The following is a 14,133-nucleotide window of genomic DNA, read 5'->3' on the forward strand; positions in this document are numbered from 1 at the left end:
GTTTCGGTCTTATACTGCAGTCATCAAGAAGACCATCATCAGGACAATAATCATTCGTTGCTGGGACAACCCCCTGATTAAAACAATAAATTGATTTTACTATCAAAACATATTGTAAACTTAACCTAAAAATCATACAATTTACATCTATTAAAAAAACCTCTTAAAACTCCGTGTAACAGAAAACTCTGTTGTTGTGAAATGATACTAGGCATGTCACCCCTTCCTGGTGCTGTCTAGAAACTGATTATACTATTTGGAACAACTCAATTAATGGTTGTATGTAGATGTCAAAAGAATACAAAAAACACTAAGCATCTAACAAGCCTAAAACTGAAATATATGTAGACATTGTTCTTCCTATCTAAGCATTCTAATGGTCATATAGGTCATAATCATTTTACAAAAAATACTGTAAGATTCATGAAACAGCATTTTCAACAGCTGTTGCGCAAACTATATTATTATGTCACGTTTGTCCGTTGAAATACAATTAATCAATCAAGGCAAAAAAACATGGTTGTTTATAATGCGATACGAAATTCACCTGTAAATGAGGCAAGTTTGGTTCGCAGGATCATTTCGGACAAGAAGATACTGTTTCAAGTCGGCTGAATCAGAGTAACCTATGTGGGGTGGGAAATACATCTACTTATGACTCTTCCTATATATCAAATTAAAGTGAGCTTACAGTGAAGCTAAAAACGACTGGTACTGTTATTACCTGTTTAAGAATTGAGGGTCAAGAACATGGGTTCGTAGTTGTAATATTCTCCACTTCGTTATGGGACTCTTTAACACGCAACAATGAGATGAGGCAATGTAATCTGCATGGAAAATAAATCAACCCCCTGTCAGAATAACACTCTGTCGGAATACTAGGTGTGACACCACAAAGAAACAGCTGGCCTCATTTCTATCAAACATGTTTGAGTCTATTGTTGCTTGAAAACGTGTCTAACTGCCCACAACAGTGACAGACTGATATATGGCTTAAGTAACTAAAACACTGAATGCGTGATTGGCAGAGAAAATACGATATCAGGCACCTCGATAGTCTTATAATGGCGAGGGTTAGGTGAAGCTGAATCTATGCGAAAAGTCGGTGAATGTAAATTCAAGCTGACCGCTATCGTTATACAATTGATCTAAATCAATTGTATAACGATAGCGGTCAAGCTGACCAGCTGATTGGTCAGCCGACTTGAAACAGTATCTTCTTGTCCGAAACGATCCTGCGAACCAAACTTGCCTCATTTACAGGTGAATTTCGTATCGCATTATAAACAACCATGTTTTTTTGCCTTGATTGATTAATTGTATTTCAACTGACAAATGTGTCATAATAATATAGTTTGCGCAACAGCTGTTGAAAATGTTGTTTCATGAATCTTACATTATTTTTTGTAAAATGACTATGACCTATATGACCATTAGAATGCTTAGATAGGAACAACAATGTCTACATATATTTCAGTTTTAGGCTTGTTAGATGCTTAGTGTTTTTTGTATTCTTTTGACAACAATGTCTACATATATTTCAGTTTTAGGCTTGTGAGATGCTTAGTGTTTTTTGTATTCTTTTGACAACAATGTCTACATATATTTCAGTTTTAGGCTTGTGAGATGCTTAGTGTTTTTGTATTCTTTTGACATCTACATACAACCATTAATTGAGTTGTTCCAAATAGTATAATCAGTTTCTAGACAGCACCAGGAAGGGGTGACATGCCTAGTATCATTTCACAACAACAGAGTTTTCTGTTACACGGAGTTTTAAGAGGTTTTTTTAATAGATGTAAATTTTATGTTTATTAAGTTTACAATATGTTTTGATAGTAAAATCAATTTATTGTTTTAATCAGGGGGTTGTCCCAGCAACGAATGATTATTGTCCTGATGATGGTCTTCTTGACGACTGCAGTATAAGACCGAAACGTCGACACTTCCATCATCTCCAGAAGCGTTGTGCTGGCACCAACATACAACCATTATTAATTTGTTTATTTGGTTGTTTGCTATATCCACCAGGAGTTGATGTCTTTGTTGTGAACGAATGAGTTGATGCGAACTATATCTCTGTTCATAACTTTTTTTGCTTGATTTGCTCTCAATGTATCTCCCCATATGATGCTTTGACACTCAAATATAAAAAAACTCTTTGCATATAATTTATTTCCTCCGTGTCTCTCTTTTTCCTTCCACTCTTTATTTAATATGCTCTAGTCTATTAGTGTGATATCAGTTCTGATTCACTGGAGGACGATACATTTGTACTACTCCTATTTGCAATCTATTGCTGTTTACAATCAAGTCCCTTGTAGCATACATTGACCTCAAACATTATCCCATAAAGCCTGAAAACATGTGACACGGAGGTGGAAGGGTTGGAGTGCTTCAGAGCATTTACATTAAGAAAAAGTTATTTCTTCTCCCAGAAACTCAAATTCGGAGCAGCAAAAAATCAATAATAGTTCAGCCTTTCTGGCGTACACCAAAAGTTTGTTAAGTCCTCCACTGGCTCAGTATATGTCTCCAAGCACTTAATGCATTATATTCATTTATGGGACAAGCACACATTTATTGAATAGATTTCATAAATAAATCCCTTGACTTTACTAGCTCCTTCGGTCTCCCTTTCCAATAGTTAACTGCCATAAAATATCCCACGGTTGTGGCAGGCTCTAGGGCAACAGCTTTGATAGATTCATTCTCAAAAGAGCCGTACCACAGGTGAGGCTTCCAGAGTGCCCTGGTTTGACCCTCCGACTCATTTGACATGTCATATACATCTTGCAACATCAATTTAGTATAAATCTTTCCATCCTTGTCCTCGGTTTTCTTCAGTGCACCTAACACCTGGTGAAGCAACAGTGCTCCACACCATTTTTTCCTGTTGATTGGAATAGCCAATTGTCCAGCTGCCTGCCCTGACTGCCCGCATCTTGCTTCCACCTGAGGTGAGATGTGACATATTTGCTTTCTCTCAGACAAATTCTTCATCTGTAAAAGCTTGCACATAGATCCTCAGAGGTAGTGTTGTAGATGAATGAAATTTGATGACATAGGAACACATCAACGCCCTCTATCTAATACTCCAAATTCAAAACTGTAGCGAATAATGCAATTAAACGGGTGTCTTTGCTATTAGACAAAACTACTTTCGCCATGACAAGTCACGCATGGGGAGTGATACAATCGTATCAGTTGCTGAAGCCCCAGGCGTACTTATTTGAACACTTTTCACAGCACAAAAAACATTTTTTGACGCTGCTGAGGCTGGGCTCTTTCCCTACAAAAGATTTATCTCTGAAATGGAAATGCAGCTAGCTGACCAAAGAATGCCGCCTCTGCGGATAAGAAGTCACTGCTACACCTCCTATGCATTTGTCCCTCATTACTAGAAATCAGAAAAACACTGCTCCTTGAGTTACTGAGGAAGGCACAAACAAGGACATGTAGAGGGGCAGTCAAACAATGTCTCGGAGACTCGTCGATTCAACTATCTTTCAGAGCTATAACCTTTTGGAAAATGGCGGCAAACGAACTGGACAAATCAAACACAAACTAATTAGCAGGAGCAGTCCAGAACTAAGTGGCCTGCTCAATTTTCAAATAGCACCGCTATTTCTCATTTTATACCTCTCAAATTGTTAGAATATTAATTTATTGTATAATCTGATACTTTTTAAATCTAATTATCGATGAATGTTCAAAAACCTGATTGCGTAATGCACGTACATCTTGTGTTGTCAAAATTCCTAATTGTGAAAGTGCATTGCAGCTATAAATAGTCAGTTGAAATCAAGTACTGAGTTTAATGCAAGGGAATTTGACTGTCTTTCAACCCCTTTCAAGAGAAGAAAATGTCTCCAAGTAAAAACTACTCCTATGTTTACACCAAAGTGAATATTATTTTTGCTTCTTACCAACTCCTAATTAGGATGTGCCACAGCCTTTATCCTTTATTTAAGAGTGTTTGGTATTTGGCAAAGGCCTTGCAAACTCAAGAAGCAGAAAGTTGTGCACATCCATCTGTATTTGTTTTTTTGTATTTGGGTGAATGTATGCACACAGTAGAATTCATGAGTAAAAGTAGACGCACAGATGTTATTGATTTTATTCACCATACATGGCACTTCTGGCTGCAAGATGTACAGTATTGAACACAACTAATGTGCAGGAGATGATGGTAGTCCGCAGATTATGCTAGTTAGCAGATGATGCTAGTTGTGTGCAGTCTGTTAGCGAACTGATGAAGGTTGCCACCAAGCTCCGGTCAGCAAATGTTTGAATGGGTTGTTAACTTGCTCCTATTACAAGCACTAGACAGAGTGTGGACCTGTAGGCAGAGATGACCTTCTGTTATGATTACATTTTAGGAAAAGGAAGGGCTTGAGTCATCAATAATCAGGAGAAGTGTGGCTCAGTGTGGAGAAGTGTGGCTCAATGGTTAGAGCGGCAGACCCTGATGCAGAGGTCTGGTCCAGGACCAGGGTTCAATACCCGCCTCGGCGGGTCCTGGGCTCAATTTCCTCGGACCTGATAATTCTCGCCTCAGTGCCTATTCTAATCATGGGTCCCGCTCTGCAACTCTGGGCAATAGCTTGCTTAATATCCACAACTGCCCCAACAGCGCTGGGATGCCTGGCTTCACCTTGGGGATGCCCACGAGTGGACATTTCACAGGGATAAAGCCAGGAAGGGTTCCTAAGCGGTATACGGACTGCGCCGGGACACCTCGTGTAAGGTAGCTGTGCGCTTTACAAATGCCCTCATTTCATTTCATGAATGTTGCCAGACATAAGGTTAGCACACACACTTGTATAGCAGGAATTACTTTCGTTCGTTGAAGTGAAAACCTGTCCAAAATCTTTCTGCTAGAGATTTGTGGTCCCAAAGTATGGTTCTCCTTAGCAGAGCGGGGAGAGTGGCAGGAGAAGGAGCTGTGGAGGTCTGGATAGGAAAGTGGCAGACTTATTGAGCCATAGAAGTGTATTGATGACCTCCTTTGTGTTGTGCTTTCACTGAGCATTTAGAAGACTTTGTAGAACTTGAGTCGCACTTTCTATCGAAACCACCTATCGTTGGCCCCAATAGTAGTAGCATGAAAACCATGTTTGGGCAGTAGTGGCGGCCACAGCAATGCATTGACTTCAGAGAATTCAGTAAGTGTGTAATAGTTGATAAGCATCCTCTGCCTGACATTAGGCAAATGGTGGCCCTCCTTAATGGAGCAAAGATTTTCATAAAGGAGTTAGCATCGTCTTGCCACCAAGTAAGACACATAAATCAAAGGACCTTACTACATTTATTCTGCTCAATGTGACTTGCAGGTTCCTGAGAGTGTCTGTCTGCTGCCACTGTGTTTCAGAGAGCAGTGAATACCATGATAGGTAAAATACCAGGATTACAATTCTTCCAGGACATTATTCATACAGTGATGCGAAAGTACACCCTCTTAGTATTTAGTTTTATGCTTTTACATATCGAGGCATTTCTGACGTTCATCTAGTCATCAAGGGCCAGATGTATGACAATTTTTTTCCACTCGCAAACAGGCTATCGACACGTTTGCGACTGCAAAAAAGGTCTTCCTAATAGCGAGTCGCAATGCCATTTGCTATTGCTTTGCAACCGTATTTGCGGCCGCAACACACAGTTTACCACTCGCAGTTTACCACCTACTTCAAGTAGGTGGTGAACAACTCGCAAATGGGAAGGGGTCCCCTTTGTGAGTGTGTGCAATTTTATTTTTTAAGAGCAGGCAGTGGTCCCAGGGACCACTGCCTGTCCTTAAAAAATGAAACTGAAAAGTTTAATTTTTCTTTTTTTAAATGCATCCCATTTTCCTTTAAGGAAAATAGGCTGCATTTAACAAAAACTGCTTGAAAAAGAAGTCAGACATGGTTGTCTGCAGACTCCCGCAGGCCAGCATCCGTGGAAGTGCAAGCCATTCCCAATGGGGTTGCAAATTGCGCTGGTCTCATGAGTATTAATGAGGCATGCAAGTTGCGACCCCATTGGGAATCGCAGTGTCTGAGACACTGTTGTGCATTTACTTTTGCGAGTCACCATTCGACGCAATTTGCGAGTCACAAAAGTGAATGGTCGTACATCTGGCCTATGTCCTAACAATAGTAAATCTAACCATATCAAACAAATACACAAAATTCACACTGTCATAATAAATGTTAAAAATCTTCCTACGTTGAGTAGCCGTGTTTGAAAAAGTAAGTGTACTCTGTGATTTTGATGGATACATTTCCACCACAGATTCCTCACCTTATGACTGTCCCTCTAAGTGCCAGGCTGGTCTGGAAATCTCTTACCACTATAATAGCTTTTGAGTGCTGCCAGGTGGCACTATGTAGCCTTAGCTGCCAATCTACCATCTGATGTGACAATATCAGTATGTATTAAGTGCCAACCGGCACTCTGTTTCTCCGTGCCTCATCAAAACCGGTCTTGAGTGCTCTTGATGCTTCACAGCTGAAATTCCTCAGCATTTTGACAGTGACTGGGTTAAATGACTCCTTGTAATGTATCAGGTGCTGCAAAAAAATATACTTGTTCGACCCAGATGATAACTGCATGTGATGTTCTGGCTTGGAACACAACGCTCCGGCTGCAAACTCCTTTGATGCACTCCAACGCCATCAGGGAGCAGGAGGCCAATTCTGTTGGATACTTCTAACTGCAGTTTCCTCACCTTGTGAACATTCCCTGGATATCAGACTGCATCTGGAAACTTTAAAGAAGGACTCCTGAGCGCCAGTAGATGGTGTTGTGCAGTTCCGCTCTGATGTTGTTCCGCTCCACAAGTGACAAGCAGAGCTGCATGTAAGCACCATCCATGAACGTTGATGTCACTTTCTTTGCCTTCTAACATGATTCCGTACCTTCTCGGTGTTCTTTAAGATCTATTTTTCATCAAATAATTACTAGTGTGAAAGGAAAAATGTTACCTCCCTAAAAATGTTACATCCCTAAAGCAACTGAGTTCAAACCGTGTAAGGACTGTTGCAAACAGTTGTCTGTGATTAGACCCTCACGAAGTATGTCTTTGGTGCCTGAAGTCGGAACATGACTCCAAGGCCTGTTATGTGTGCTCTCAGATGAATCAGGCGGTCATTAGGGACTGCAAGGCCAAACTTTGTCACCAAGCATAAGAAGGCTCCACGCCACAACAATTCGAAAGGAAGGCTCAGTTCCTGTTCATGAAGTTGAAACCAATCATAGTTGCTGTTGAAGTCTTTAGTAAGTCCAAGAATAGGCATAAGAAGTTGAAACAGTAATCTGGCTTCTTCCTGACTCTCTCAGACTCCAGAGGGGGGCACAGGGCTTCAGTGGGTTTTCCCAGTCAAGCTCTTGATCTCCATCAGAACCAATTTAGAGGCTAGTACTTGCCACCAAGAGTTTCTTGGTCCATTGGCAATGTCGCAAGTAGAGGCATTCAAAGAAGCCATGCCATGCATTTTAGGCACCTTATGTTTTTTTTCTGGCAGTCTTCAGGCCCCAAGGAAACCAGGGAGAGTGCGGCCACAGCAAATTCCTTGTGTCTGTCTTGCCCCAGCAGACCTTTTCATTAATAATTTTGCCCTCTATGCAACTATTAACGGAGTTGTCAATCTTGCCAACATCAAACCCCTCCACCAGCTCAGCAAGTCTTTCAGCCCTTTCGTTGCTGAGGCCATAGTTCTCAAAGACGTCGCACAGGACAGCTCGGGTAGCATAGAGCGCAGTCCCTCCTACATCAGCAGCCCCTAAATCACTTTAGTGTGTCTTTGCCGGCACTCAGACACCCTGTCTGAGGCGGGATCCGATTTTTCCTCCAAGGTTGGAAGGCCATAACTTCAGACAAGTGGGCAGACCATCTGTCCATTTTGCTGCAGGACGTGCAGGCCCTTTCGACCATAGAGAAGTTCCTTATGCCAAAGTATGATGGAGTTTTGTTACATCGGTAGATCCTCACACAACGCCTTCCCGCAGAAGGACACATTCAATATGATCATGCTAGCCCATGTCCTTTCTGCTGTTGACAAAAGAGCCTGGATGGTGGTGTTGGACCCCGAGGGCGTTTATTTCCATATCCACGTCCTGCAGGCACTTCCTGTGTGGTTCACAATGGGCTAGGAGCATTGTCAGCAGCAGTGCTCTCTTTTGGCCTCACCAATGCCCCTCGGGTGTTCTTGAAAGTGATGGTGGTGGTTGCGCTCCGCTTCAGAGGTCTGTAGTGCCAGTCTTTCCCTACCTCTGTCACTTGTTGCTGAAGGCAGTCTTGCCTCAGGCAGTAGTTATCCACCTCCAAGTGATGACAAACCTCAACATTGTATCAAAGTGCCAAAGTCATACAGAACTCTTTCGCAGACCCTCCAGTTCAGCTGAGCTATTCTGGATACGGTACAGTTTTGTGCCTTTTCCCCAGAGCAGAGAGTTCAGAATATTCCAAGCTATGATTCTGATCTTCCCCCCTCTGTCCTAGATCCCTGTGCGCATAACTGATGCTGCTGGTATTGTTGTCGTCCTACTTCCTATTGGCATCTATCCCAGATGGCACACGCGCTCCCTGCACTGGAACCTAAAATCACAGTGGGCACAGCATCAGGGGAATCTGTTGGATTAAATTGAGATTTCCGAGTACACAGCAAAAGACCTGCAGTGGTTGTTGCTGGCCTGTGATTGGTTCAGTAGAAGGCCCTTCTTACCACATCCAGAGCTGATGGTTACAGATGCATCAATACTGGGTGGGGTAGGCCATCTGAGAGTGGTTGAGATCAGAGGTCCCTGGCAGAGACCTAATACTGCATCTGTTTGTTGGATTCGAGGGCAATTTACTTGGAATTCGCGATGCATCATCTTTCGATCTTCTGCTATCTTCGCTGTCTTCGCCATCCCTGGACACGTGGCAGATATTGGCAGCCATCGGCAACCCCAGTACACGGCCTATACCCTGCTGATGAGGGGTAATACCCCAAAACACGTGTCCAGGGATGGCGAAGACAGCGAAGATAGCAGAAGATCGAAAGATGATGCATCGCGAACACTTTACTACATTGACCAGAGTCCTTAGGGGCGACACCGCCGGTGTGTGAGTAGTGTGCGACCCCACCCCCATTTGTAACTTTAAAGCTCCCTTGAGCAGCGGGCTGACGAGCCTGGGATCCCGCACCTACGCGCCTGAGTGGTACTATACCTGGCAGATATTGGCAGCCATCGGCAACCCCAGTACACGGCCTATCCCTGCTGATGAGGGGTAATACCCCGAAACACGTGTCCAGGGATGGCGAAGACAGCGAAGATAGCAGAAGATCGAAAGATGATGCATCGCGAACACTTTACTACATTGACCAGAGTCCTTAGGGGCGACACCGCCGGTGTGTGAGTAGTGTGCGACCCCACCCCCATTTGTAACTTTAAAGCTCCCTTGAGCAGCGGGCTGACGAGCCTGGGATCCCGCACCTACGCGCCTGAGTGGTACTATACCTGGCAGATATTGGCAGCCATCGGCAACCACAGTACACGGCCTATCCCTGCTGATGAGGGGTAATACCCCGAAACACGTGTCCAGGGATGGCGAAGACAGCGAAGATAGCAGAAGATCGAAAGATGATGCATCGCGAACACTTTACTACATTGACCAGAGTCCTTAGGGGCGACACCGCCGGTGTGTGAGTAGTGTGCGACCCCACCCCCATTTGCAAATCAGTCTTCACCCTGCTTCTCATAGGACTTGTCCAGGCCAAGCCAGGTCCTCCCTTGACCAGAAACAAGCCTCCTGGGACCTGTTTCGGGGTATCGGCCCTCATCAGCCAGGCTAGTTTGACTTCAGTGGCATAGTGAGCCCTGTTCCCACAATGTTTCAGCCTCTATAGTGGATTTCGGGGAGACTGACTGAGGCTGCAGGGCCTCATAGCCTCCTGCTTATGACACATGCACGCTGGCATATGTGGGCTTTGAAAAAGGATCTGACATTGGAGACAGATGCATCACTCCTGGAATGGTGCGGGCATCCGGGAGAGGTGGAGATCAGAGGCCTCTGGTCTCCGGTGGAATCGGTGCTCCACATCAACCTTCTGGTGTTCCGGTCGATCCAGCTGGCATGAAAAGCTTTTCTACCCTCCATCAAGGGGAGGCAAGTGCGGGTGTTCACAGACAACACCGTCTTGTGGTAATGCAACTAAAAGGGCGGGGTGGGGTTGTCGACTCTGTCAAGAGGCCCTGCATCTCTGGACATGGCTGGAACGTCGGGGCATTTCCCTCGTGGTTCAACACCTGGTGGGCTCTCTCAGCGTCAGGGCAGACAAACTCAGCCTCACAGATCACGAATGGTGTCTGGAGGTGGTGCAACATCTTTTTCGATAGTGAGGAGAGCATTGGTTAGATCTATTTGCCACCACCAAGAACAAAGAATGTCAGCAGTTTCCAAGGTGGCTCTCAGAGAACCTTTTTATCTCAAGTGGAGCTCAGGCCTCCTGTACTCCTTTCCACCCATACCACTCCTCACCAGAGTTCTCAAGGAATGACCAGGCCGAAGTCATTCTTGTGGGTCCGGACTGGGCTCGAAGAGTTTGGTATTCTCACCTATTGAGCATGGCCATCAGCCCTCTGATCGGGCTGCCCCCTCAAGAGGATCTTCTGTTGCTGCAGCAGGGGAGGGTTCACCACCCGTACCCGTCACTGCTCCTCCGCCTTGTGTGGAAATTGAGCGGTGACAGTTAACAGCTTTCGACCTTCCAAGCAAAGTCTGCAATGTTATTCTGGCAGCCAGGCATCCCTCCAACAAAACGGTTTGACTGCCGTTGGGGCAAGTTTGGGGCATAGCGTACAGACAAGCAGGTCGATCCCCTTTCTGCTTCCCTTTCTCAGGTTATTTTTTGTATTCTTTGCTCTGGGTAGGGTAAAGGGCTACCTTTCTGCTTTATCCGCCTTTCTGTGGTTGTCTAACTAGCTATCCCTCTTCAAATCCCCTATTGTACATAGGTTCTTAAAAGGTTTGAAACATGTTTCCTCCTCCCTTCAAAATGCCTCAGTGGGACCTTAATCTAATCTTCACGTTTCTGATGTGTGCTTCCTTTGAGCCCTTGCACATCTGCCCTCTCAGACACCTTACCATCAAGACGGCCTTCCTGGTTGCAATAATATCTGCCCTGAGGGTAAGGGAGCTTCAGGCTTTGACATCCAAGCCTCCCTACTTAAACATCCACCCAGAAAAGCTGGTTCTACAAAGTAGTGTCCTTGCTGCCAAAAGTCATCACTCCCTTTCATGCAGGACAGTCAATCATTCTGCCTATTTATTTATTTATTTTAGGTTCTTGTATAGCGCAAGGAATTCAATCTCCGGGGAGATATCTCCGCGCTTCGTTGTTCCGAAGGTAGGCAAAGACAGAGAATCTGTGTGACATAACTAAGATTGCTGGGTAGGAAACAAATACGTCTTCAGACATTTTCTAAAGGTGAAGAGATTGGGGTTTAATCTAAGAGATGGGGGTAGTGAGTTCCAGAGAGTAGGGCCTCTGAATAAAAGGGCTCGACCTCCTTGTCTCTCTTTTTTGATCCTAGGGATCTGTAGTAGAGCTTGGTTTTCAGATCTTAGAGTTCTTCCAGGTTAATAGGGTTGAAAGATTTCAGTCAGATACCTAGGACCAATTCCATACAAGCATTTGTGAATGGTGCAACATATCTTAAATTGTACTCTCTGGCGTATGGGATGCCAGTGTAGCTTGTTGAGTAGGAGATCGGAGGGGGATCTAGCAGGGGCATTGAGGATCAGCCTGGCGGCTGTGTTATGAACAACCTGTAGCCTCCTCAACTGTTCCGCATTGGCAGATATAAGCAATCCATTGCAGTAGTCAAGCCTGCTAATTACTAGAGTCTGCACTAGTGTTCTCCGGTGATGATCTGCTAAATAGGGAAAAACCCTTCTAAGTAGGCCAATCACTCTCATACAGGTTCCCGTGACCTGAGTGGCATGTTCTTTTAGCACCAGTGGTTGGTCCAACTTGACACCCAGATTTTTCACACTTTCCTTTGGGCATGGAACCGTGCCTAGTTCTGAAGGCCACCATTCAGGTGACCAAAGGAGTGGGGCGTTTCCAAAGAGCATGACCTCCGTCTTACCCACATTGCATTGTAGGCAATTGGAGGTCATCCATCCAGCTATTGCGCTCATTCCAGCAGCAAAGGAATTCTTTACCGCAGAAGTCATATTTTGGAATGGGAACAGCAGCTGGGTGTCGTCTGCATAGGATATTGTTGTGAACCCATACTTCCTTGCAACATTCGCCAAGGGGGCCACATACACATTAAATAATGTGGGGCTTAAACACGAGCCCTGTGGAACCCCCTTAGTGAGCTCCCTAGAGATGGAATAGTGGGAGCCCAAGCTTTATGCTCCTCCATATCCCTCTAAAGAAGGAGCAATTTCACCGACTGGACCCAAAAGGTGTGTTGGCATTCTACTTTGATGGCACGAAAAAGTTCTTGGTGGACGACCACCTCTTTGTGGTGTATGTAGCAGCAAAGAAGGGAAAGACCTACAGAAGTGAACCATCTTCTGATAGATCGTGCTCTGCACCTCTTCCCCAAGAGAGAGTCTGATACTGCAGGCTTGTCATATCAGACATCCTGACTCCACATCTCTGCAGCACCTAAAAAGATGAACCCTAGCTAGGTGCCATCACCATGCTGACTCAGTTGCTACCTTCAGTGCCTGCTGACATTTCCAAGTCGCTAAAGAGAAAGCAAATGCATGTTTTGGTTACAAACCCTTGTTCGGCTCTGACACAAAGATCCTTATAATATCTGAAGAGGATTGTGAATGCTCAGAAGCGAATAACTCTACTGCTGATGACCTCTTTCCCTCCTATAATACGGAAGCTGCCTAAATCTTCTTTTACGAACTGCAAGTAACCTGAATATTTTACTAAATAAATCAACAAAAGCTTTGGAGTTAATCCCACACTGTACAGAGGAAAAGTCTAACATTTTGACAGAACTATTGCATCCGTCTTCCTCAGAATCAAAATTTCTAGACAACCTAGACCTGCCCCAGGCCACCCCCAGTTTGTCCTTCGGGTGTGCTTTTGAAAGCCTTGTCCTTCGGATGGCGAACGCCATGTCTTCTGAGCCTCTATGTCCATGACCTGGGTAAACCGTGAAACTTCCTATCATCAGCCTACCATACCATTTAGCAATCTCATCAATGAATATTTGAATGCCTCTAGATGGATCCTGAAGTGCTGCCTGGATTCTGCAGACACCATTGCTCGGTCCTTGAGTGCAAGGCCATTGTGCTGCCCACTTGGATTCATTCCTCTGGCTTAGGAGATGTCCAGGCAACCCTCATAGTCATATCTTTCAATGGTGAGCGGCCATTTGGAGAGAGGGCCAACTCATTCTTGGAATGTTTTAAGAACAGTGGAGCTAAAGTTCGCTCACTGGGCCTTGCCTCCCTAGTGTGAAAGTTGCACCAGTATTACGGGAAACTTAAAGGTACTTCCAGAGCACAACAGTCCAGGCAGAGAAACCTTCTCAACTGATCCAAACTGTCCCTGCCAGCCCGGCTTCTTTGATTCTCCCTCCTTACACCACTATCTTCAAGTGACCGGGGTCTCCCAGTTTTCCATCAGTTGGGATCTGATCACAGCAAATCTCTGGGTCACTCGGCTAGTACACAATTTCTACACGCTATACTTTCTTTCCTGCCCTCAGGACTTCTTAACATCCACTAAGATTTCCTGTCCTGCACATGCCTCCGTTTTACAGGCAGAATTCATCACCCTTTTGAGCAAAGGGTTCATAGAACTGCTGCCTCTAGAAAAAACAGAAGCATTTGATTTTAATCTCTTTACTTTCTCATCCACAAGGATGGTATTTTGAGACTCATCCTCGTACTTTGCCTTTCGAGTATGTTCATTCAGCAGGACAAGTTCAGGCTGCTTCTCCACAGCTAATGCGGGGGATTGACTGGCGTTCCTGGATCTCAAGGGTGCCTTTTTCTTTCAGTAAATCCTTACTGCCCCAAGCATTACCTGAGATTCATTGTTGGGTCCCAGCTCGCAGTCCTGTCATTTGGACTGACAACAGTACCACACATCTTTACAAATAGGCTGGCAGGTATGCCAGCTTAAC

The 14,133-nt window shown here is 44.6% G+C and overlaps 1 long non-coding RNA gene across 1 annotated transcript; it reads left to right on the forward strand.

Moving 5' to 3' along the window:
- The first annotated feature begins 1,039 nt into the window (after positions 1-1,039).
- On the forward strand, positions 1,040-2,175 carry LOC144785310 (uncharacterized). Its single transcript, XR_013601824.1, has 2 exons — positions 1,040-1,263; positions 1,866-2,175. It is a non-coding gene; the product is annotated as an uncharacterized LOC144785310 (long non-coding RNA).
- The last annotated feature ends 11,958 nt before the right edge of the window (positions 2,176-14,133 follow it).

This window comes from Lissotriton helveticus, chromosome 10, assembly GCF_964261635.1.
Source record: "Lissotriton helveticus chromosome 10, aLisHel1.1, whole genome shotgun sequence".
Classification (NCBI taxonomy): domain Eukaryota; kingdom Metazoa; phylum Chordata; class Amphibia; order Caudata; family Salamandridae; genus Lissotriton; species Lissotriton helveticus.